The sequence below is a fragment of the Strix uralensis genome, unplaced genomic scaffold (assembly GCF_047716275.1).
Source record: "Strix uralensis isolate ZFMK-TIS-50842 unplaced genomic scaffold, bStrUra1 scaffold_156, whole genome shotgun sequence".
In the NCBI taxonomy this organism is placed as follows: Eukaryota; Metazoa; Chordata; class Aves; order Strigiformes; family Strigidae; genus Strix; species Strix uralensis.
Window position 1 is genome coordinate 5705 of NW_027436785.1, and position 25821 is coordinate 31525.

Genomic DNA, 25821 nt, shown 5'->3' on the forward strand with positions numbered 1-25821 from the left:
TCTAGATCGGGACAGCACAGGTATGTTTCTTTCCAGTAGTAGCTTATTCCCAACTTGGTGTTTGTTCAAGCTTTGTCAGTATTTCAGGCCAAGTTTTTCCTGGTTTTCATATAGTTGTCTGACAAAATAAGAACTGTAGATTAAACTAAACATTGCTGCTTAGTTTATGTATAGCTTTACCTCATTTGCCTCTTGGTGAAGTTTGTCTGGCTTCATGAAGCCTTGTATCTGCCTTTTACAAGCTAGATAGTCAGGCTGAACTGTTAAATGTTTTGACACCAAAGTGCTGGCATATTTCAGGTTTTTTGCTGGGCGGAACAAAAATATTACGACTGCTTAATAGGCAACACCTTTTCTGAACCAGCCCTGGTCTGTCCACTGTTTTAATGAATGCTGTGTGTTCTCCATTAGTATTTAGAGACAAAATATATATACGTGGCTGTAGCATAGACATGGGAATGTAGTATTAGACCATTGACTCATCATGTCCAAAGCTTCAAAACTGTAGGAGACCATGTGGTAGATGTCTAATTGCTGGAATGCTTGCTGCCATAGTCTATGAGCCCAGTGAGTTGCTGTCATAGTCTGTGAGCCCAATGAGTTAAACTTAATTCATAACAAAAGCTGCCAAGCCACGTCTGTAACATCACAGGAAAAAGCAACTGGAGAGTGAAGGGCAGACAAAATACGCTAATATTTTGAAATAAAATGCACTTTTTAAAGATTATTTTGAAATCTACCTGTCTACTATCAACGCTGAATCAATTTACTTTCATTTTCTATAGCAAATTTTCACTGCCCAGATTCTGAGATGCACAAAAATCATTAAATTTTGGATTAATAGATGAATTGCTGATCTATAAAATGACTGAAAAAGTTACTAAAAAGCAATTCTGTAACTTGCCCTCTGGCATGAGGTCTAATTTTCTAGTGTCCCCTTAATAGCTAAAACTATATGCTAGTCTTCAGAATTTTTCTGAACTCTGTCATGCATTAAGCTACATTGTGTTATATTTATAATACCAATTATTTATCAGGTCCTGCAGAGATAACCATGAAGTCTGGGTTACTCTTGCAATGAACTTTTATTCTAAATGGACACAATAATGGGATGATGGAGAAACGGATGTGGAACAATATGATTGTTTGGTGTTTTTATTTTTTAATTCTATCTTCCTTGTCAAACATGGGTTTTAGCAAGGTTGTGGTATATGTGTAAGGCTTTTTCCCTCGTAAACAGTTGCTTTGCATTGAAAGAAGAATGGCTGGTCTTGTTTCATCGTGATGTGAACTCCATTGCAGACCCTCTCCCCAGCTATCAGAAACTTGCTGTGTAAATTTTGAATAGGATAAAGAAAGCTTTCTCCTTAAAGAAACTGCAGCTATCAGTTTCAAATTGGCTTGTCTTATATAAGAGACTTCAGAAGCTCTATGTTATGTGATCAGAAAACAAAAGAAGGATTTTATTTTATCTCGCAGGATGGAACCAAATTTGGATAAAGAGGAATTTTTCAGACCATCCTATATTGCTAGTGCTGAGCCACTTCAAAGAACAGGGCCAGTAAGTGTGGAAGACCTTAAAACAGATCTCTCTGGTGATTTTTCTTTGGTTTCTTCAGACTCGGACACAAGCCAGGTAAGAAAGCTTTAACGTTTGCATTGTTTGGATATTTTTTAATAAGCTTAGTCTTTTCATCAATACGAATAATCAGAATTTTACAGAGAAGATGAAAAGCATCTTTAGTATGTTTTTAATTTGGAGGAGATAGATAGGATTAGACTAAGTTGTGTGGCACTGCATTGATACCTTATTGGGCGCATCAGTCTTGGAGCAGCTTAATCATAGAATGTTTTTGTGGGTTTCATTCTTGATTTCTCATTGCCTTAGTGTCGTGTGTGTGTGTATATATATATGCTGCAAGATTATGAACTCTTAAGTTATCACAGCGAACTTCTGCAGAGGCCTAAGCACTTGTGAAAACTGATGTAGTGAATTACTTTTGCTTCTCTTGTCATCAAATAAGTCTGTTCAAAGTAGCCTGGTGAAAATAAAACTGCCTTAAGATGCTAGCTATCCAACAAAGAAGCTAGTCAAATTTCTAACTTCCTTATTTTTTTTTTATTTAAGAGGAACGTTTTGGAGCCTAAGGGACACATACAAGTTTGCCTGCGTATTAGGCCATTTACATCGTTGGAGAGAGAAAATGAATTGCAGGTGTGACATTTATATAACTTGAAAATACCTTAAATGTATGCTTGGGGTTTTTGGTTTGTTTTTTCCTCTAAGCTGAGCTTTTCATACACTTTTCATGCCTGCATTGTTTCTGGTTCCTTTTAATAGAGCTGTGTTTCGATTGAAGATTCAACAAGTGTCATACTGAAGCCACCCCAATATTCTTTGAGTCGACTGAGTGAAAAAACTGTTGGACAGAAGTTCACTTTTTCACAAGTAAATGAATTGTCTTTAAAAATTTTTAATCTTTTCCTGGAAAAATTTGTTTAACTTTATATTATTAAATAGCAATCCAACTAGATTTTTAAACTGTCAATAGTCTTTAAGATTATAAACATACAGAATTTAAAGGATTCTTTAAAAGTCTCTAATGATTGCTGAAACAAAATAAAGATGTTTCTTGGTAATGCTCAGGTGTTTGCCCCTGAAACAACTCAAGAAGAATTTTTTGAAGGCACCATGAAGCAACCAGTGCAAGACTTCTTAGATGGATATAATCGTCTTATTTTTACATATGGCGTTACAAATGCTGGGAAAACCTACACATTCCAAGGTATAAGTAGAAATGTGTTCTTGAATGAAATTCCTTTTTTTTTTTTTTTTTTTGAGAGGATTACTTCTAGCAGAAATATTATAACTCTTTCCTTTATTTAAGCTGTAGGCCCTGTACATTGGCTTCTCTTGAATAATAATAATAATAAATAGCCTTTGAAAGTCTCCTTCCATAACCAATATCACTAAACTGCCAACTGACAGTCACTGCCAGAGTTTACGTAGACATACAGTGGTATTGCTTTGTAAGGCTGTAATAATTTCAACCAGGTGTACGTGACTTCTTTTTTCCTCCAAGTATCTAGAGGGTGGAGGGGGGAGTTAAGAAAATATGTGTTCTGTATATCAGAATGTGAAAAGTGTGTAAGTCCAGACTCATATTTTCTTAATCATTATTATAAAGGTCATATGCATCTTATATGCATTGTCTCCAAATAAGGAATAGTATTTGAGTCCGTTTCAATTATTACAGGCAGAGCATAAATGGTTTGAAACATATTTGAGTACTTCCAAGTATTTCTGTCTTGTCTCGAGTTTCTGAGTTTATCAATAATATCCTAGGAGACCTTGTCTCCTGATGTACTGTTTCTGTACTGTTAAAGCTCAATATCCTTTCTGGTTGGAAGATGTCATTCTTTAATTATTTTTCAAAACATTTTAACAAATAAGGTGGCTTGATTTAGATGGAAACAATTTCTCCTGTAATAAAATGGCAGTTCTAGATTCTATAATGCTTATTTTATACACAGAAGTAGTAGAAGGACAATATGTCTTATGCCATATGAAATTGATCTTTATTGAAGTGACATTGTCTTCTAAGTGATCTTCTGTTAGGTAGATTATAACTAAAGACTACTGCCAGTATTTTCAGTTATCATTAATCTGGGGCAATGATGGCATGCTCTGTCCTAATAAATAATAGGTAAATAACAACCCCCCAAAATTCCTAAAGTGTACAGTCCCGCATGCTTGGCTAGTTTGGGCTATATTGTGTGGGTTTTCAAGACTTTTTGATTCATGTCTTTTCAGACTCTGCAGACTTTTTCATGCTATTATATTTTTCTAGGACTTAACTATCAACTTGTGATAAGAACTGTCAGGGCAGAATGTTGCCTACGGGGTGCCATGATTTCCTCTTCTGTTATTCCCAGTATTGTCAATATAGCCTTTCCTTTGTGGCAGTACATGGCAGTCTGTATTCAGTCAATGGCAAGGGACTTAAGTGAAAGATGCAACAGTTTTTTAGGACTGTTTGTTGTTTGCCAGTGACTGCTACTTTGTTCATGTGAGGTTGAATTACAAGTGGCATTACGAGAAACAAAAAATTACGAGTAGATGAGGAGAAACAAATGTAATCCAACAGTACTTTAGTATGTTATTTGGTTCCTAGCTTGGTGTTTGAGTGCCAGCTAGATTTTACATAGGTTCTGACTTGGGCAACACAGCTAGTGCTGTAACTGGTGAAAGCCCATCTGTCTCAGGAGCGGTAGGAGTTATCAGAGGCTGGAAGATAATGCTGTCAGTCTGAGACAGGATAGTTGTTTCTCTTCCATTCTCCCCTCTTTCCTCTCCTCTCTGGTTTAGAAATCAAAGTTAAGTGAACCCTTTTTAAACTTGCATCTGGATTCAGAAAGATCAAGTGTTCACTGAGGCTTTTATCTGACTCCTTTTTGCCTTTCATGTGCAAAAGTAGGATGCTTTGGTAGGAAAGGGTCTGGGACAGGGAAAGGAGTGAGTCTTCACAAGGCTTCTAGAACTTTTTTGGTAGGGTCTGTGGAATTAGTACAGGACTGCAGCTGAGAGAGGAGTCATCAGTTGTATTTGCAGATTACTTCCTTGAGAGAGAGAGTGAAGGCAGCCTATGAAATGCAATTGAAAAACTGCAAATCTCTATTGAATGTGCGTTGGTTGTGGTTGGTTTGTTTTTTGTTTTTTTTCCTTAAGGCTAAGTTTATGCAGAACACCCCATCAGTTTTTATGTTCTGCCCCTTACTGTCTAAGGGGTAGAGCATGAGCTGTTGCTGAAAGCCAAATACCTTTCAGAACACTAATGACATTGCTATTACCTTGAGAATAAAAAACCCACTGCTTCGTGCTGTAAGTGGCCTCCAAATCCATCATGTATGCCTTGAGATTAGAGTTGCTTATCTTTCTGTCTTTGTTTATTTGTATATCTTGTTCACAGTAATAATTAGGGTCTTTCTTTGGTATGTTGCTTTCAGGGACAGAAGATGACATCGGTATTCTGCCAAGGACTATGGATATGTTGTTTAAAAGTATTCAAGGGAGGCTATACACAGCAATGGATTTCAAACCCCATCGGTGCAGAGATTATATAAGGCTGACTAGAGACCAAGTGAAAGAAGAAACTGCTATTAAAAATTCAATACTTCGCCTAACAAAAGAGGTAGAGGAGCACTTCTTTCTGTACTGACGAGTACGTGCATCTTTAGATAGCTCAATGTTACCATGTTCATTTTTCAATGGGAAGCAACTCTCTGTATTTAAGTATGGACGTGTCTTTGCTGTCAGGTAGCTCTTCAGATGAGCAGCAAAGTGAGCAATATTGCTGATGAACCCTGTTCTGTGAATTTCTGCCTTGTGGCTGAATACTTTATACAATGTAAACACTAAGGTTTTTTTCTATAGTTTGAGCATCTGATAATTTATCCTCTGGGGTTACTGGTGCTTAATAAGGATGGAATGCAAATAGTCTCGCCATCTGCGGGGATGCTAGTAGGTCTGCTCCTTTAAACAATTTACTCTCTTCCAGGATACTTGAAAGAAATGAATGATTTTGAGGTTGTTCCCCTCTTCCAGTCTATGCCAATAACCTCAAAGGAAGCAAAGGGTTTTTTGGAACAGCAGAGCTATAAAGCTGTTGGATTTCTAAAGATTTGAATTCAAACAGGTTTCTGCTGGACTTTATTCTTAAACAGTTCACTATTGAGTAGTCCAGAAATACACTTCAGTTTCATGAATTGCTTGGAACTCTAAAGCTGTTTAGTCCAATTACAGTTGTGGGGATTTGTATTTTGTATAAGCATACCTTTTTCCTGGTGTCTTTAACTCTGAAATGAATGCAATAATGTAAGAAAACTGAGCATATGCTAGGAATTGGAACTAGAAATGGATTGCAGTGCATTTTTTATTTTTAGTGAAAAGAATTATCTGCCTAGTGGTATGCTGGGTTATAATACAGTGGTGTGGCTGTTGTGGGATGGAATCTATCTGTTACCTTGATTTTTATCCGAGTTACTTAACTAGAATTCTCCAGTGTGGAAGGCAGGTGGCAGCAGAGTTCTTCAAGACTTCACTTCAAAAGCACAGGCGTATGTTCTATCTAGCTCTAGCAGTCTTTAAGGGCTTCAGAAAAAACGATCATGTATGTGTCCCCTGTAGTTTTGCCACTAAATCTCTAAGCTGTTCTTATAACAACAGTTTTCAAAGTTTGCACCTACTTCAACAGAGAGAGGTTTGGGTGGGTGTTTTATATGTGTAAAGCTTAAACCTGAAAGTTTTGATTACACACGTATTTAACTATTTCAGGAATTGCTTTATGGAATCCCAGCTTTATATGACATATGCTCTTGACAAAACATTAAAAAAACCCAACCCAAATCACACCTGTTTTTTAATCCATGTTTCTTCTCTTAAGCATACTGGTTTTGGTAGACGAGTTGCACTTCTTTGCAGTTCTGTGCCTAAAAAAACCAAACAACCAAAACTAAGAGTGGGAATGGAGTGTGTGTGTATTAACCTCTATCTGTAGGGATTTGTTTTACTTTGGTTTTTTTTTGTTTTTTTTTTTTTTAAGAATTCAGCAGAAGGAAGTTTTCCTTCTCTTTCTAAAACCTGGGCTTTATTTCAACTGTGATACAGCCTGTATCATGTAGTAGTAAGTTGTTCACTTAATTTCTTAAGTGAACAAGTGTTCTACATTTACCTCTATTTCTGAGAGTTGACCTAGGAAGCTGTAAGATACGGAATCCTGAATTAGCAAAATACCAATACTAAAAAATTTCCAGACTCTCTAGATTCACCAGGTTAAGAATAATGTGTAAACTGCAACTGGAGTTCCGCAAATCATCCTGTTAAATCACCCTGTTTCTCTGTGGGGTCCCACCCCTCTATTTTTCTGTGGCTAGTTTTCCTCTGGCTCAGGGAGCTGAAGTGCTCTGTACTGTGATAGGGCCTGATGTAAGGGAAGTGTCAGGGATGAGTATTAAGGTAAGAACAATCCTTTCAATAGGAGTGAACAGGTGCATTGAACTAGACATGATGCCTAGTCAGGATCTTTGTATTGGCATATTGCAACTACACTGTATTACTGTCTAGTAGGAGCTGTTACAAAAGGAACTGGTGATCTACTGTCAACGATGTATCTTAAAGCCTCTGTTCTCTTTTGTAGGTAGACCATCAAGATAGCACTAACAGCAAAGCACCAGTTGGTTGTAAGGGTATGTTTTATATTAAAGAATTGCAATTAAAGCAGGCAAAGAAGCTTTCTTAAAGTCAACAACTGACTTCTGGCCTATGTTAATAATAAAATGACTGCTTGGCATTTTTATATGCCTGTGAATTGGATAGTGATCAATTTATCTGGCCAGAAAACACAAGGATAAAATGGTTAGAAGTTTACCTGAACAGACATTAAATGAGATGAAACTATGGCAAGGAAAAATAGTACTACTTATGCTATGGTCTCTAGTGGTATCCTGACCCTGTATGTAATTAGATAAACCTAATTCTAGCATTTAAAAACTACCTAAATACTAGGTTTGCTTTAAAATGTTAGAATGATATGTACTTGTCAGTTTGATTCTTTTAAAGACATTGAAGAGACTTGAATAATTCTAACAAAGCTGCATGTTTTTGATAGAATTTGCAAGTGGGAAAGGAAGTGGTAGATGAGGTGTCTGGCAGATATGTAGGGTAAGCATGTGACTTCCAGATATTTAAGAAAGGGGAGAAAAGTTTCAAGGGATTTTTGTCTGGGGTAAGTGCTTTTTAGAAGGCTGCTGTAATATCAGTCTTCACTTACTAATTTTTTGAATAAAGTTTATTTTACAAGGTCTATACTGACTTGTAATATTTTGTACTTGACAGATTTGGAAGAACTCTTAAAAGGCTCAGAACAATCTAGCACAACTGCGAAAAATCACGTGAAATTTTCTCTTTGGGTTTCATTTTGTGAGATTTACAATGAATGTTTTTATGATCTACTGATTCCTATGTCAAATGACAAGAAAAGAAAAACACTACGCCTTGCTCAAGACATCAAGGGATGTTCTTATGTAAAAGGTGATTAGAATACATTGCAAATTGCCAAACGTGTAATTTGAGAAGTCAGTCTTCCTGTAATAATATTTATTTCTAGATTAGAAAACTCCTAACTGTATTCACTGTGGCACTAGAAATGTCTGCCTTGGGTATGAAAGGCAACAATCTACATACACAGAAGTATCTGTACCTTTAATAGTGTTTTCTCTCTGTTGTTAACTGTAACTCTTAAAAGCCTGCGTGCACTCCACTGACTTGATATTTCTCTGAAATGGGAGAAATATTGAGAACAATTGACAAATTTTTTAGTGTTTTGATTTTTTCCATTTTCTTAAAAAAGACTCCAAATTCTTACCTATAGTTATAATTGGCTCAACAGTTCTATTTTGTTAGTATTTTCAGAGAATATGTGAGAAAGTTCAGTCTGACTGCAAATTACATTTTACAGTACTCTAATGAAGCCTGTGATGTGATTTGTTGTGGGTTGGGGGAGGCGGGGGGTTAGCAGAACTCTAACAGTTCAGTGTTTGTTTCTGGCCATGGAAATAACAGGTTTCAAATCCTATTTGATTTATAGGTTCTTTGGAAAATCAAGACACCAATTCTAGATTAAAGGCTTTTTTGGAGGTGTTTGGCCTGCTCCTTTTATCTTTTATATGCCAAATTATAATTCAAAAAGCTGAATCAGATGATAAACCCAACTCCTTCATTTCTTCAAAGACTAGAAGAGGTGTGAAGTAGGAAATAGTCTGCTTTGAGCTATGCTTCAGCATAATCTCTTTTTATAACATTTGGAGGTATAAGGCTGTTCCTGATGTTCTAGAGGAAAACCAGCTGATGATTTTCTTATTTTTCTTCCTCACAGCTGGTATTTTTGCTAGTACAATTTTGGTGACCTCTAGTTTAACAGAGGCCATAATGTTCATATTCTAAGTTCCATTAGTAGGGTTGTAGGTATTTACTCTAGCCCATACCAAGGTGATATACAGTCATCATATTGCAGACAAAATTCTTCACTGATTTTCTTTTTTTTTTTTTTTTTTTTTTTTAACTTGATGGCCCTGAAAGATGTCTAGGTGATTTTCCCCCCGCACCCTCAAAATCGTAGGCTAAACCAGAGAAGCTGTCCAGGTAGAATTCTGCCTTGATGAGTATGAACATAGGGCATTCATGCTCATATTAGACCCTGTGCTTTGGCTTTTCAGAGTGGAGGCTAAGGTTGCTCACTTAATTTGGATGGAGCATATTTCTGTGTGCTAATAGGATGAAATGATGAGAGATATGTGCCCTTCCTTTCCCATGGAAGGAAGAATCTTGATTTTGTCGTCACATAATTTCTGTCTGAAGCATGCTTAGTAAAATGTTTTTGTCTCAAATAAACGTATTATTCTTGGTGTGCATACGTTATCCCCTAATCCCTTCTTTCTTTTTGATAATGATATTTACAAGATTACTGTGTTTGTTCTTCCTAAAGGTCTGCAGTGGGTTCAGATTTCTGATTCTAAAGAAGCTTTTAGACTTCTAAAACTGGGGTTGAAACACCAGAGTATCGCAAGCACGAAGCTAAATACTTTCGCCAGCAGAAGGTGAGAAACTTTTTGAATAGCACTGGGCATAGGATGGTGTCTGGGAGGAAGGGGGAACTAAAATATGGATTGTGGCTTTTAGGAGGGGAAGAGGCTTTAACAGGGTCTAGATATCTAGGTTTGGCATCCTTTAGCACTGTGTGACCCAATGTTTTTAGTCAAAAGGATTCAATCCGTCAGTAAGATGAACCTGTACAAAAGCTAACAGATTTATCAAATACTGTCCTTCAAGCAAAAGCACTTAGCTTTATTCCATCTAAATGTCTGAGGAAAAAGCAAAATAAAGGCTACACCAGCATCTCTTTAAAAGTTTGTATCTGATAGAGTATATGCTGAGACAAGTTGACAGATTCAACAGTGTTTTGAACAGATGTTGTGGAGGCTAAAAATATTTTGAAGGTATTAGTCTACTTTATCTTCTCTGCTGATTTAAACTTTTCCTTTTAGTCACAGCATGTTCACAGTTAAGATACTAAAAATTGAAGATTCAGGAGCCCCACAAGTCACCCGAGTCAATGAGTAAGTTCAGAGCAGAGACCCTCTCTTCTTTTGTGATGAAGTTGTCAGTTATCTTCTGTGTTGGTGTACTGGTACTGACTATATACCCAGTGCTTCCTGGTAGAAGCTCATGCACTTTCTACCCACTTCCCACTCCTTTTCCCCACTTTCTACAATCATGCAGTACTTGGCCCTCTATCTCCAGCCATCAGGTTGCAGTGCTGTTCTATATCTTGTCCCCTCTGTTCAGCACAAGTTTCTGTTAGCCTGCTATATACCTGAACTCGTCTAAGTCCTCAAAAGGAAGAGGATGGTGGTGGGGGGGAGGGGAAATAAGAAGTGTGTTGGGAAAAGATTTGTCAGGAGGTAATGTAAAATTTGATTGGGAAAGCAACACTGAAAAGAATGGAAGTGTTTGTGCAGATGAAGATCAAGAAATTCTTCCTCTAAAAACAGTGATCATTTTAAAAAGTGAATAATTTGTGCATGTTCTAAGGTAAATAAAGGGAGTTTTCCTTATCTGTTTTCAGATTGTCACTGTGTGATCTTGCTGGTTGAGAAAGATATGCCAAGACCCACAATGAAGGTCATAGATTGAAAGAGAGTGGAAATATAAACACCTCTCTTCTGATTCTAGGCAAGTGTATTAACGCACTCAAGAATTCTCAACAGTCAAAGTAAGTCCTTGTACGAATTGCAAACTGGTTGTGGCTTTTAGGTATTACCTACAATGTTTAAAATATGCAATGCTAATACTAAGTTTTTGGTGGAAATGATGTATAGACTTGTTGATCTACCAAAGTCATCTTAAACTTGCCTTGTTCTGCTCTTTAAATCATCAATTCTAATCTCCTTTAAGCATGCTATTGTATATTTTAGCAATTTAACTTTACTCCTCTGAGCTTGGTTTATCAAAAAATCAAACTTTGGAATAAGTTTAAACCCCCCTTTTCACCAGTGTCATAGTAAGTGTCAAATTTTTAGCCTTTTATTACTCCTTACGAACTAACTCAACTGTCTAATACTTCTAGTGTAACATTTTTTCATCAGCAGAACATTGCTGTGCTATCATAACTGTGCACCATTTGACAAAATTTGTCTGTTTTTTAATAAATACTGACATAACTTTTAACACTCTCCTCCTGATCCAGCTAACCATATGCAGACAAAAGAAAGCCTTCCTGCTATTTATGCCCTACCTTGGGGATCTAAATAAGAGTGAAATAATACAAGAAGCTAGTTGTCTAAAAAACAGTACAATATATAGTCACAGCTGGATATAACTGTCCAGGAACTGCTTTCTCCACATGTTCTCATTTGCAGCTCTATTTCTGTCCCAGAAGTTAAATGAACCCAGTCTGCTGATGGATGTGCTTTGCCAAATTCACTTACCCCGTAGCACTCTTCCTGACAGCCTGTTCAAAGTCTGTAACACCTTAAGATGAAGAAGCTTTGCTAGCGTGTGTTCCTGATTATGTTCTGTGAATTTACAGTCTGTCTTATTTTTCTGTTCTTTCCAGATAGGAAGGATGCATTAAAACTAGCGGCTGCTTAGAGGGCTGTTAATGTATTCAGAATGACTTCTTCTGATCCCAATAACTTGGAATTTTAAGAGATCATGCTTCAGAGCATTTCTTCTATATTGTTAAAGTGTTAATACATGCCCTTTGCAAGTTGAATAGGAAATAGAAACTTTCTTAAAATTATTTTGGACTACCAGTCCTGCAGCAAAGCTATTTATGAGCTGTCTATGTACTCTGGTAGGAGTGTCGCTGCCTTCCTGAGTTCTGTAGCACTGTCCATGTAACTGAATAGCTGTTATGTGTCCAAAATGCAGGCAACCTATTTGGTGGCAAGTGTGCGTTCAGTCATGTTTTAGGAATTCTCATAAAATTTCCTATAAGCATCAAAAACTACATCCCCAGCTGTTAAATTCAAGGGCACAAATTGTGATTTTTTTTTTTTTTTTAGGAAGTGCCAAACTGCTGGGAGATTAGGAAGAAAGTTCTGAAAAGTATCTCCATGTGTTTGGTGTATGCTCATTTTCTTGCCTAGGCACTTGCTCTTGTCCATTCTCAGAGGCCGGATACTGAGTGAGAGAGATCTCTGATGATGTTGGATACTGCATGCCTAGAACTAGATATGTTCTCTTCATTAATGTGGAAGGGAAGAGAGAGGTTGGGGTATAGTTTGGTGTAGCATGAGGCTGTGTGACCTGCCCAAGGCTAAACGTTGAACACTTTCAGTTTAAGTGCTCCCATTGGTTATATTGCTATAGCCTATCTAAGATAATGGCTAAAGCCACAGTCACAACAGCCACATGGTCTCTCTACAAACAGCTGCATCTAGTCCAAAACAATTTTAATTTATTTAATGACTACTACTTTAATAAATATTTTTAAGTCTTCATGCTGGGTAGCTTTTACACTGACTGGAAATTATTAAACATCTGGTCATCTGTTCTTTTGTCTTTAAAGGTCGCAGCAGCACATACCCTTTCGGGAAAGTAAACTAACTCATTTCCTTCAAGGATTCTTCAGTGGAAAGGGGAGTGTATACATGATAGTAAACATAAGCCAATGTGTTTCAACGTATGATGAAACACTCCATGTGTTAAAGTTCTCGGCCATTGCACAAAAAGTAAGTGTGTTGCAGTTTATCTTGATCAGTACTTCTGATTTGCCTTTAAAGAGCAGGTTCCCTCACTCCTAAGAATATGAATTTAGTGACTGGGTTTTTCTGTCTCATGTTGCAATCGTATTTTCTGATTGCTCCTAGTCAGGCTTTATTTCCTTGTAAAGCTTTTAAAAAGGCTTTGTTGGGACATATATTTCCTATTAAAAATCCGTAATTCCCATAAAATATCCAGCCTGACAAGACACTTGCTATATTTGGAAGAAATTCCATGAGATCTGGGTGAATTTTTCTTCTGTAGTCATAGCATGCTCTCACCTAGTAGCAAGTCTAGCTGCCCCATATACTACTGCTATCTTAATGTGGAATATTGCTCACCTGAGGTATGTAGGTTGAGCACCAAAGAGAATTTGAAAGGTTGTCTTTATGTCCTCAGGAGCTTCAGTGGGAAGGTGGAGGTTAAGCAGAATGAGTAGGAGTAAGTGCAGGGATAGAACCCTGGTGGAGTTGGAAGACAAAAGTATTGGGGATCAGTGCTGCAGCCTTAATGGAAACCATGGAAAACTTCTGTTGACAGTTAAATATGTTCAAAGGACAAGAGATCCAGGCCATTAGAATGTGGGCTCATCTAAATGGGTTAAGTACAACACTAAAACAAACAGAATTTGTTGGATGGCATTTGTGTAATGCAACTAGAAACTCAAAGTATAGGAAATACAGAAATCTGAAGGTGCATGAGGTGGCAACCCTCTTGTACGTTGTCAAGCTAGTGAAACTTGGTGTTCCTGCAATCAAAAGAAGGGTTAGACTCTAAAGTGACTCCTTTATACTCTAGCTGGAAACCAGTTGAAGTAGTGACTCTGAACAGACGATAGACTGGGGGAGTACTGTGCTCAGGAGACCTATAGGGAAGTGCAGCGGGTATATCTTGGAAGTGCCAGTAGAGGATTAAAAAATACTGAAGACTTTATTCTTTGTTTTCTGGGTAGGTTTTAGCTATGGACACATCTGTTTTTGTCCAAGATCAGTCATTTGACCAGAAATCAACAACATCATCACTACTTAGTCACATTAAAATGCCAATTTCAAGGAAAAGAGTTACTGTCCTATGGGACAGGAGCTTAGAAGATGTGATTGAAGATGATAATGAGATGGAGGAACAGCATATGTCAGGAGAAGAAGCAGTGCAGAAACATGAAGATAATAAAGTTATTATGGGAAAAAAAGAGTACATGGTATGTGCCAGGGGTATGTTAAGAATTAGCGTAGCATGGAGTCTTGAAGCAAGGTATTATTCTGGTTTTCCCCCCTCTCACCTTTTTTTCTGATCACCCTTATTTTATCTAAATCCAGCATTAAGAACTAAAAGTGGGATTACTCATGATGTGATGATGCCTGTTGTGGGAAAACTCTATAATGTGTCTGAATATAGACCAAGCAGTAAGAATTGCAGATTTGGCTTTCTCTCCTTTTGGTAGCCTGTGGTCAATGCACAGCAAGTATTACCTGCTTTTAGCAATACAGAAGACTGTTTCTCTGTATTCTGTGTACAAGAAAATGCTGAAAACTGTTCCTTAAGGAACAGCAAATTTAGTCACTTCTAGGGAAGATGAGGAGGGAACTGAGGACTAGAAACTGTTTTGTGGAGGTTTCATTAATATTGTCCCAAAAATGAGCACCTGGAAAACAAGAGCCAAATCCTGTGGAGCTTAAGCCTGTTTAAGACAACTTCAAGAATTCTTGTAATAAAATGGATGTTCTTTACAAATGCCTGCTCTGTGCAAACTTATAAACTGCTGTGTTAGTACCAAAGAGATCTTCTGATCTACTCATAAATCTTCCTGTTTATGAATAAGCTAATAAAAGAACTGGAAGAAATTTTGTCAGGTGGAAGGGTAAAGTGGTGTTGTAGTGTTTGAGGAATGAGAAAAATCTCACTTATGGGAAACCATGTCGTTATGAAAAACTTAATACTAATGGTAATTCTAGATGCTGCTGAATCTCATAGAAGAGTTGAAGAACAAACTTATTGCTGAAAAGAAGAATAAGTTACTGCTGGAACTAAAGATTCGTGAAGAGGTGATGCAGGAATTTGCCCAATATTTTGCTGAGCAGGAAATATATTTCAAGTAAGTTAGCTTTAAGTGGTTTTTAAAGTTAATGATTAAAAAAAATTAAATTCCATTCATTTATTTCTTAAATCTGTCTCTTGGCTATAAGAGACCACACTCTTCTGCTAGACTTACTGCCTCTGTTAATAGATCAGTTTCTGTTTGGACTATGAGTTCAGGAAAAATACTGTGTAGGAAAGGCTTTGATTTGGGGCACATAGGGGGTGTGTGTGTGTGTGTGTAATCTGTCAGCAGTGTTCCTGTAGAGCTCTCCCTAACAGAAGAGCTTTGATAGGATGTCTGTAGAAAGAGTGACACTTGCAAATTCTTTGGTTACTGCAGTCTTAGTGATACTTCAGATGGGTATTCTGGCTCAAGAAGCTTAGAAAAAATGCTTGTAGTCAAGTGTTAGCCATATCTGTGTATATATGTCTCCCCCTCATTCTTCAGGAGTGTGCGTACTCTGGTGTAGCAACACCATTTTGTGTATTGTTTTATTGTGCCAAAATAAAGAAAAAAACATCTTTGTTTATAGGCAGCTGTACTAATAACTTTGTAGCAGCTCATACTAGCTAGCTTTTATCTGACTTATTTTTCCTACTATAGTGAGTTCCTTTCTTATGAACGAGAACGGCTTCAAGAAGATTCTGACAGACGCCTGGAAATCTTCAAGGAACTTGTAAATGGTGATCTTGAAGACATGGATGAAGAAAATGAACTAAAGGATAAGCGTCGCAGTGAACAAGCTGGACCTCTGGTATTATGCCCCTGATAACATCCCTTTCACTAACTACCTGTTATGGTGATGGTACGTCTCAAGAATTAGAAGAATGGTTTCAAGGAATTGCATGCTGCCTAACTGTATCCTCAGCAAGATATATTTATCATGTTCAATAGGAGTAGTTGCTGTGCCTCGGATATGCATTTAGGAATCTGGGGTTTTCTGCATTTCTGCAACACAAAGTGAGAATTACTGTGTACAAAGAAACTGGGGGAAAAGCTGCAATTATGCTATAAACTGTTGCATTGAGTGCCTGTTTAAGGTATTTGAAGCTGACTTCTAAGACCCCATATATGGATGGTACTGGAGTGGTCCCAGAGACTTCTTTCCTCTTAAGGCTATTGTGGCTACAACTGAAGCAATGAGAATTGTATATACACTTAAGCATAACTAAACTCTGAAGTTGAGGCTGGTTCTTGTGAGTTTCGAACCCTTTGTTTTTAAAAAAACAAGGAGGAAAGAAAGTCAGTGTTTTAAGTACAGCTTAATTTGATAAGTTACCACAAACTTATTTGACCTCACAAACTTTTACTGATATTTGAAAATTTCAGATGTATTCCTTCTAAAACTGTTTGCTTGCTGTGTTCATTCAGTGTTCTCATCGGGTAAAAATGCTAGCTTTTATATTAAATTTGGAGGGGATGCTTTTGTGGTGGTATAAAAGGGAATGTGATGGTGGGCCGTTAAATGCTTTAAAAATAAAGTAGCTGTTACTTGATGCTGGAGAATTCTGTGTGAAGGTAGAGAGAAACTGGCAATCAAATTGCCTGTGAACCTACAAGATGGCTTTGAAGTCAGAATTAACTGTACTTAGATGTTTGAGTACATAACGTTCTTTGAAATTTTCAGTAGAAATAATGGATATTGTGTAACTATTTGCTACTTCTAAATGGATATAAATTATCTTTCAGGATGGAGAACATGGCATAGGGCCAGGCACCTACATTGATCTTGAGGATGTTATTGATTCTCTGCAGAATGATGTCGTTGATACCAAAAAGCAGGCGGAAGAAACATACAGATACATTGTGTCTCTGGAGGACCCACAGGAAGCTATAGGTTGGCTTGAAAAGTGACTGGGAAAAACTAGCACTGAACTAACTCAGACCAAAGAAAAGCTGACAGAGAAAACCAATGAACTAATCAAAATTGAAGAACAGCTGACACAGAAAACCAAAGGTGAGCTGGGTGTGTGTGTGATGTGAAAGAAAAAAGAAATGACACTGTAAAATAGAAATAATCCAGTTGAGCAGGATTTTGGAACCAAATCGTATGTTACCTCTATAGGTGGTAATCAATTGTTTTGTGTATGTTTGGGTTGAACAATTCCACAGGCCTTGATTATTTCATTTTTAAGACAAAACTTAGAACTGTCAGTTGAAGACTTCTGAATTGTGGGGGTAACATGTCAACATTATTTATTCTTGATTTCATGGTTATATTGTGATCCCAGCACTTCACATTTTGCTGATGCAGTGTTTTCAGGTATTCTGTGGAACATTCATAGATAAAAGTATCAATACCTCATAATATGATTTCAGCAGAAGTCTCTTGACATGATCTATATTTTATACGGGTTACAGGGCCCAATTCTGTTCAAAAAAACCTGAACTTTTGAAATGTGTCCTGTAAGTAGAAGCCAACACAAAAATAAATGAGTCTATTCAAAAGCTACTGAAGTACCAGAAGATCTGGAAAAATGGATTACTGAGTAAACCATGTAATAGCCACTTATTTGATGCAGGCTTCTCTTCCTGTTACAGACTTTGAAATGCAGATGATTAAATCGGATGAGGCTGCTGAGCAGCTTAAAGAAGCAACTGAGGTAACTTTCTCAAAAAAAACTTGTGCAAAATTACTTGCTTTAGTACAAAATTTCAGTAGCTTAAAATGCTATTGTAGTATGTTTCTAGCTTTTTTTATATCAAGCTTAGCTTAACTGATCTTGCTTCTAAATGCATTGTATAGTTCAAGAATTTAGCATTGACTGAACTACTTTCTTTTCTAAGAAAATGAATACGCAGAATAAAAGGATTCAAGAACTAATGGACATCGCAGAGCAAAAAGATGATGCTATCACGAGACTGCAAGATTTGATATCCTGTTTAGAAGAAACCATAAAAGACTATGTAAGTCTTAGACATCTCAATTTTCTGTTTACAAAAAAATTAAATCTGTGCTTATAACGGACTTGACTATTTTGGAAAATTGAATTTTTCTGTAAGTAATTGCTACTTTCTTGAAATGGTAGCAGGCGAAGTTGGCATTACAACTGAAGTTACGGCAAAATGTGTGCAGAGGTGTGTGTGGAAAATAGGATTTCTGGAAGCAGTGATCTGGAGTTACTATTGGAGGACTGTCGATGAGACTATGAAGAGCCACTCTAAAGAAAAAAACAACACTCAAACTGGGAGGACTCCAGCTGTGGGAAGAGAGGGATTATGTCACTGTCTTTTTTATTTTTGCCTGAATGGAAGAGGAAGGAAAGGAGGTTTTGCTGCAGCAAAAGCTCAAATTTAATTGAAGTTAGAAGTTAGTGTGAGAAGGACAGTGGTTGTGTAAATTGGCAACAAAAATCAGTGTGTCCCACCTACTACCATGATGCACACAAACTTTCTAAGGCAGAGCAATAATATGAATGTATTGAGCAGAGTTTGATCTAAGAGTGGATGGCCAGGGTATCTCTGCTTTTGATGCGATCAATAAAATTTGCAGCTGGCTAGTCTGCTGCTGGCTGCTGAATGCCAAAAGGCTGGCTTGGCTACATGTACACAGGTTAAAAAAAAAAAAATCAAAACATGCGGTTAGGTGTTTTTTTGAGCCTGATGCCCTGTAACCTGAAATGTAGTTCTGAGAACATTTTAAGTTAAACTTAGGCAGCGCTCTGATCCATTTTTCTCTTCCACTGTGAACTTAAAGCTTTGACCATACTTAATCTTCTATTCCCTCTCTGCCTCTGAGCAACTTAGCTTTTCAATAGTATTAATGCTCAGAGTGGTAACAGTTGTGATGACTGCTTCCTATCACTGCTCCTTCCAAGAGACAGGCTCTAGCTCTGTCCAGTGTTTCTATGAGACTGTGTGGGATGAAACTTAAAATGTGACAACAAACCTCAAGTCTGTTCTATAGATCATTATTTTTTTTAATGAATTACTTAGATGAGTGATTGGTCCTTGGCAACCGGCATGGCTTGCCACTTGTGTCATCTTGTGAGTAAAGAAACTTTATTCTTGGTCAAATACATAGTCTAAAGTATGTATGACAGAACTGACTAGGCTTTCAAATTGCATCAGATCTTTCATGATAAAAATGATCTGTGGCTTTGCTGAAGGTGGTTAAGACTCCCAGCTCTACCAACTATGACAAGAAAGTGATGAACTTGTAGAGCTGACCATTGGCCCTTTGAGCAAATCATGGATTTCCTCAACTCTTTTGACACTGGATACTTCAGGTGGTAAACTCCTTTTGCATTTCGTAGTTTCCTAGTCTCTTGCTCTACTTTCTGTACAGTGCAAAGCATTGTGCTTATTACTGTCTGAAGGTGTACCTGCTTTTTGTTTAAGCAACTGATCTGTAACTGACTTGTTCTTCTGACAACCCATATACAGGTTACCCAGATAGATTTGTAAAAATATTTGCATCTAAAAGATTACTAAGCCTATTAAGTGCTCACTTTGTAAAACTTCAAAGTAATTTATCTTATTTTAACACAGGACAACACTGTAACTACCATTAAAAGAAAATTGGCAGAAAAGAACTCTAATGAACTGATTGAAAGCAGCCAATTCAGGGATTGTGAGGAGACTCTATTGAAAGTGGGAAGAAAACGTTGCTCTGAAAGTAAGCCTATTGTGGAAAAAGTCAAACCCTGAAACATGAACTAGCACAATAACAGTTTTTGCAGGTTTGATAAACATTTAGCAGTGGAACAATAGTTAGGTTTTCGTATAATACAAGCCTTAGTCTGACATTAACAATGAAATGCTCACCTAAATCAAGTTGATGAGAATCACTTCAGAATTTTGGATTTGGAAAGTTTAGTAGAGATACTCTATTTCTTTCTAATAGAGCTTTAGATCTCAGGAAATGGGGGAAATTACTTGTGATGAAGGCACTTTGGGAGAGAATGGTGGGAACTAGGATGGGGGCTCATCTGTAAATATATTTTCAGATCTGTGTGCAAAGGAAAAAATAATTGAAGATATGCGGATGACATTAGAAGAACAAGAACAGACTCATATTAAACAAGATCAAGTGATTGAAACCAAATTAGAAGAGACCAACAGATTAGTTTGGGGTAATCTCTCCATGGAAAGGGAGCAAGGAGACAAAATTGTTTTGGATGTATTGTGATAGCTGCTTTAAATCTCTGTTTTGATTTGCTGAGTGTTATTTAGGCATTAATTTTATATAGTACATAACAAACTTCTAACAGTTAAAGGCTTCTGTTGTCCCTCTGTGGTCATGGCTGATAAATCCAAGTAACTTTAGTAGAAGGATGTGAATGTGGTCAAATATGCATTTAAGACTATGTTATATAACCTCATTTTGTGTGCTGACTAGAACTGGAAGCATGGAAGCAGAGATATAGAGAGCTGGATAACCAGAGCAATAGTGACTGGCAGCAAAAGATGAGCAAAACCACAGAAAAAAACATAGATGAAAATGAGGAATTAATAAAGCTGCGAAAAGAACTGAAGGTAAAACATGGTGATGTAATTCATACTTAGGTTTAAAGCCATAACTTTCATTTAGGAGTCTAAATTTTTTTTGTGTTGCTATCTTCAAGAACTAGGGCACAATGTGGCAAGTTCTGGTAAAGGAAACCTCCTCTAAAAACTGCCGTGCATCAGTGCAGCAAAGTCTGGATGTGGTGTCTTTGTAATATACAGCATCACTGATGCTCCATAATGGAGTGCACCCTTCACTATGTTATGCTACCATGGACGGTGCTTCTCTAGCTGGGCTCCTCTTAAAATTGTCTTGAACAGATGTCAAGAGTTGGATTGTTTCAAGCCTTTTTCCCGTCAGTTGCTTGGGCAAATAAATCAGACTGTTTAAAGATCTTGTGCTTGCTGTGTGACCTGTAAGTCCTTCCTGTTAGACTAAGGATTTACCTCTTAATTCTCCTTGGATTAGAAAGTAGACTTTTTTCTCAAGCAGCTTTTCAGGTCCTATGTGGGAGAATGTCTGACAAGAGGTTTGATTGTGGCAGAGAAGGAGGCAAAGTTGCTGTGATTGAAGCGACATTCTTAGTTACACACTCTCTCTGTTTACCATTCAAATTTTGCTGCATTTTTTGCCTTTCAGTCTTGAAGTAGGTTTTTTAACATGTTCTGCAAGTATAAAAGATTGGGAATTTGTAAGTAAAAAGGGTCTTTTTGCCATTACCTTTGGTGTAACTTTAATAGTGTTTGTGACCTACCCAGAGCATTTTTTAGAGGGAAAAAAGTCTGTTCCCTGAAGATGTGCCAGTCCGAATAATAAGTTCTGAGAACTGCTGAACAATTTTTTTAACTGGAAAGGAACAAATGAGAATATAATACTTGCACTTGGGAATATGCTGGAGTAAAACTGTGCTAGTATTTCTGTTATCTTTTTGAAATTAATGAGTTTAATGGTAATCTGGATTTTAAGACTTCTTTTTTTTGTTGCTTAATCTCTGCCTATGGCTTTATTTCTGGTTCCACTAAAATAGGAAAGTGAGACAAAGTATCAAACTGATAAAAAGAATTGGCTGGAGGAAAAAATGAGACTCATGAGTGAAGTGAAAGAAGCTGAGAGCCATCACAACAGAGAAATGAGAAAATTTGCGGATGACAGAGAACGTTATGTAGAGCAGCAAGCAGAAATTGTAAGTGACTGGAGGTCTCGTCAGAGTCCTCTAGCGTAAGTCGTTAGTACAGAGCAGATCTCGTGTCAAGTGTTAACAGTGTGGGTGCTTGAGGGGAGCTGGCCTTTGTCAAAGTCCCCTCATTTATCACATGACAAAGCCTACATGAGATCATCTCAATGTGAAAGGGAAGAATAGGAGTGTCACAAAATGAAAAAGCGTGATACGTAATGGAAGTTAGTGTGCCTGTTCCTTTCTATCCTGTCACCACCACCACCTTCTTCAAACTTCATCTTGTGTGTAAAACACCAATAAGTAACCTATGCTTAAATGAATTGCTACTTAATGAAGCTAAGAAAACATACTTTGAAAAACAAGATTTGTTGCTTGGCTTTTCTGAAAAAAAAAAAGGGGGGGGGGGGGGGGGGAGAAGCCTATGAGGCTTTAGAAGGAAGAGAAGAAGCAAGCAGTAGTTGACAAAAAAAGCCTCTTTCCAGATCTTTCCAGTAAAAATACTTGGTCAAAATGCTAGTGGTTTTGCTCCCATACCACTTTCAAAGTAGGGTGACTGATAGTTAATAACAAGGTGGATACCTTGCCTGGTCACTGGGCTGTATCAAGGTTGTAATTTCTTAAGCATATGAAATTATTGTATGAATCTGTGCAATCTAAAACTGTACTTGCATCTAGAAGTAGTTAGCAATGACCTTCTGGACCTGCAATCAGTACAGGGGGATGTTAGGAGCTTGGGACTACTTTCACTTTGTCTGTGACTTTGCTTGCCTGAGACTTTCCAGTAATAAAATCAGTAAGTGGGCAAGCAGGAGTGGTGGTTCTTGACAAAAATTCTCTTCACAAACAGTATAAATATAGATACAGTTTTTTCTCATTTGAAGCATGGTTTGCTTTTGTATATTTGTAGTGAAACTAGTTCTGTGTGAGCTTTTTAAGATCTACATAGGCTCTCAAGTCTACTGAGGCCATAAAATAGTACTGACTATGCCAAACTAAGCTGTCAGAACAGTTCAGATGGTTTGTAGAAGTGGTGTTCAATTCTAACCTATTTTTTCCCCCATTCAGGAAAGACTTGCTGCACAGCTGGTAGAAAAGGACAACAATCTTCAAAAGTGGCGTGAAGAAAGAAATAAATTAATAGAAGCTTTGGAAGTACAGCTCAAGACTTTGGCTTCTATCACCATACAAAAAGATAAAGAAATAGCAGAACTGAAAGAAGCTGCAGTAAATGATTCAGGAAAGGTCCTCTCTCATTCTTTCTGTTGTTTCTGTGGGATTTTTTTTTTAGTTGTTTTTGTGATTTTTCTTTTGTTATTCACTAACTCTGCAAAACACTATGTTTTGGCTCTATTCCAAACATATTGAAATTGTTTGCAGCTAATACAAAAAAAAAAAAGCTTTATGCTTTTCTGAAACTGAATTTGTAACAGTAACTGAAGTTTCAAAAAACTTAGTAGTTCAAATAAACACTCAAGTCTATTTGATCATTTGATTGCAATTTGATTAGACTGGAAATCTGAAACAACTATCACATCAGCTGCCTTTTGCACAGAACCAAGAACTTCACAAACAATGGGAGGTGAAATTTATAACCCTACATAAGTAGATTAAAATAAAAATTTTGCATTGCATCTTCCCAGGCTGTTGTATGACCTTTCTTGGCTTTAAGTAGAGGCCACTCATACATGAAGTTGTTGGCTTTTTGTTGGACAGCTGGCTGTTTGAGCCTGCAATTCTAAAACTGATGCTACTGAGTAATTGTAATGATGCTCATGCACATGTTAATTTCTTTTGCCAATCCTGCAATTTGTGGCAATTTTTGCTATGTTTATTAGGATGAGGGAACTGATACAGAAGAACTAAGAAAACAGCTGACTGAGAAAGATGACTTTATAAAGGAATTGAAACAAGGCGTTAACCATAAAAGTCTTCAGTCTTTGGCAGAAGTACCTTTACCTGAAGGACAAGATAAAATAGATCAGTCTGTAAACAAAGAGGTATGTTTGTTATATTTATAGAAAGTATGTACTAATGATATGTTGTTAGTAACATCTTTTTTTTGTTGTTTTCTCAGTATATATTTCAGCAATGTGGGGAATCTCCCAGAAGTTACTTTCTGTAGTTCTTCGTACTTTAACTATATCATTAATTCTGAGTTCTTGTTTATTCTTCTCTCTCCCTCTTTCAAGTTCCCTCTCAGAAAAAGAAGTACTTTAGTTAAGAGAATACCACCTCTCTATACACTATAAAACTTCTGTACCTGAGGGAAAAACTAGTTAACTAATCCAGATTCTAGAGATTTGAAGACATAATATTTGTGATGTCACCTCTGTTTGGTTATGTCAGTGCTAAGGGGATTTCAGCTCAGACAACTTTCCTGATACCACCTATAGTGTGGTAGTAGAGATGGTTCTGTAATTAGAGCTGCCAGCCCGTATGGGGTTCACAAGAACAGAACGGTATCTTGCATCTTACTTAAAAACAAAACAATATTTGAAGTTTACACAAAGAAAAGATCGACTTTGCATATTTCCTGAACAAAAATTGAAAGGCTTGCACCTGTACTGAGCCTTCTGATTATGACCAAATCCCTGTGTGCTACGTGAGCAGTATTCAGTGAGGTAGTTTTCCTCCCAAACTGAATTAATGCTCCGTGACTCCATTGCTAACTAGTAATGAAGAGAGCTGAACATGGATTTCCTAGCAGACCCTCCCCTGGCTGCTAGAAGATGCGATTCTCCTCTTGTGGCAGAACTGGACTGAATGATGAAATGCATCTCTTCATCTCTCTCCTGTCTACTGCCAAATAAGACTGGCCAGTTTCTTGCTACTTCATCAATTCAGCTGGTGCCGTATAGATAAAGCTTGTGATGTATGAGGGAGTAGAGAGGAGCTCTCAGAATGGTTATTGCTTTATACAGCTTTGTAATGGCAGCTAAGAGAGCACCATAAAGTTAGTTATTTTTGCTATAAAATTAGTTACAGAGAAGAATTGTTGTGAACAGTTGGTGCTGAAGTATTTACCTCAAGCCAGTAGCCACAGTACTTGATGTTATGAATAAGGAGAGGCTACTACCAGGATTATCATGTGATAAACTGTTATGGTGTGAAGTGAATGGGGTAGAGTTTTGGGGGGAAGTCAAATAATTCTCAGGAAAGATATAGTGGAGATAAAGAAGAAAATCTAAGGTGATCAAGACGATGTGTGTCTCCTGCCTTGTGAGGAGAGGCTAAGAAGCTGGCACTGTGATTAGGAGAGGTTAAGGCCACCAGAGGGTTGTGGGGCTGAGGTTTACAAAATCATGGTTGCGGTGGGTAAACAGAAGGCAGAACTGTCCTTGTTAAAATCCTGCAAGAACTGGGCAGCACTTCGTGAAACTAATAGGAAATAATTTTAAGACAGCTAAAATAACATATTCCTATATGAAGCAGCTAGTAATTTTCTGGAGGTGGTGGAAACAGTTACTGTCAGCAGGGATTAGAAAAATTTTGTAGTAGAAATCCATCAATATATTTTTAAATGGATACTCTGAGGGTTAGACAGTGGTGTAGACTCTGACAATTGTAATGCACAGCTAAGAATGCTGGGAGAGTATGGAGAGGACAGATGACAAGGTGACCAGGATCACTATCTTATCCTTAAATAGCATCTCCCTTTGCCACTCTGGGGGCAGAATATTGAACTAGACGGACTGTTGGTGAGACCCAGCAGGGCACATCTCATGATGGCATCATGAGTAGAGGTTACTGCCTTAAACTTGTGTTGTCTCTCAGCCCAGGTGTTCATTAGCTGTCTGCACTTGAGCTTTTATATTGTAGCTTTAGAAAAATCAAAATATTTTGAGGTTTACAGTTTAGCATAATCTCTTCTCGTTCTAAATATTTACAGTTTATAGAAAAACAAAGCAGGACTAATCCTATACTTTGTCAAGTATTTCAGTTAGATATGACGCAGTTAAAGGGAATTATTCATTATCTCAATGTCCTGGCAGTGCCTCTTCATTAAGTGAGGTTGGTACAAAACTGAAATTTAAAAATTTTATGCAGTTGTATGGGTTTTGCTAAATGCAGAATAGGGAAGAAAATGTATCCTGTTGTCTGAATAATTCTAAAGTTTTATTCTGCAAATACCTTTCTTGGTGATCAGATCACCTCATTTTAGTGGCTTTTGGTAGAAATAAAAGATGTATAACATAATCATGTGAATAGCTATATCTGACTTCAGCTGCATGCTCTTGAAATCCTACCTCTCACCAATGCTTATGAAGTGGCTGATTATTAGATAAGTCACTTGA

At 37.3% G+C, this 25821-nt stretch overlaps 1 pseudogene; it reads left to right on the plus strand.

Moving 5' to 3' along the window:
• LOC141938565 (kinesin-like protein KIF20B) lies at nucleotides 1-23544 on the plus strand (annotated as a pseudogene).
• The last annotated feature ends 2277 nt before the right edge of the window (nucleotides 23545-25821 follow it).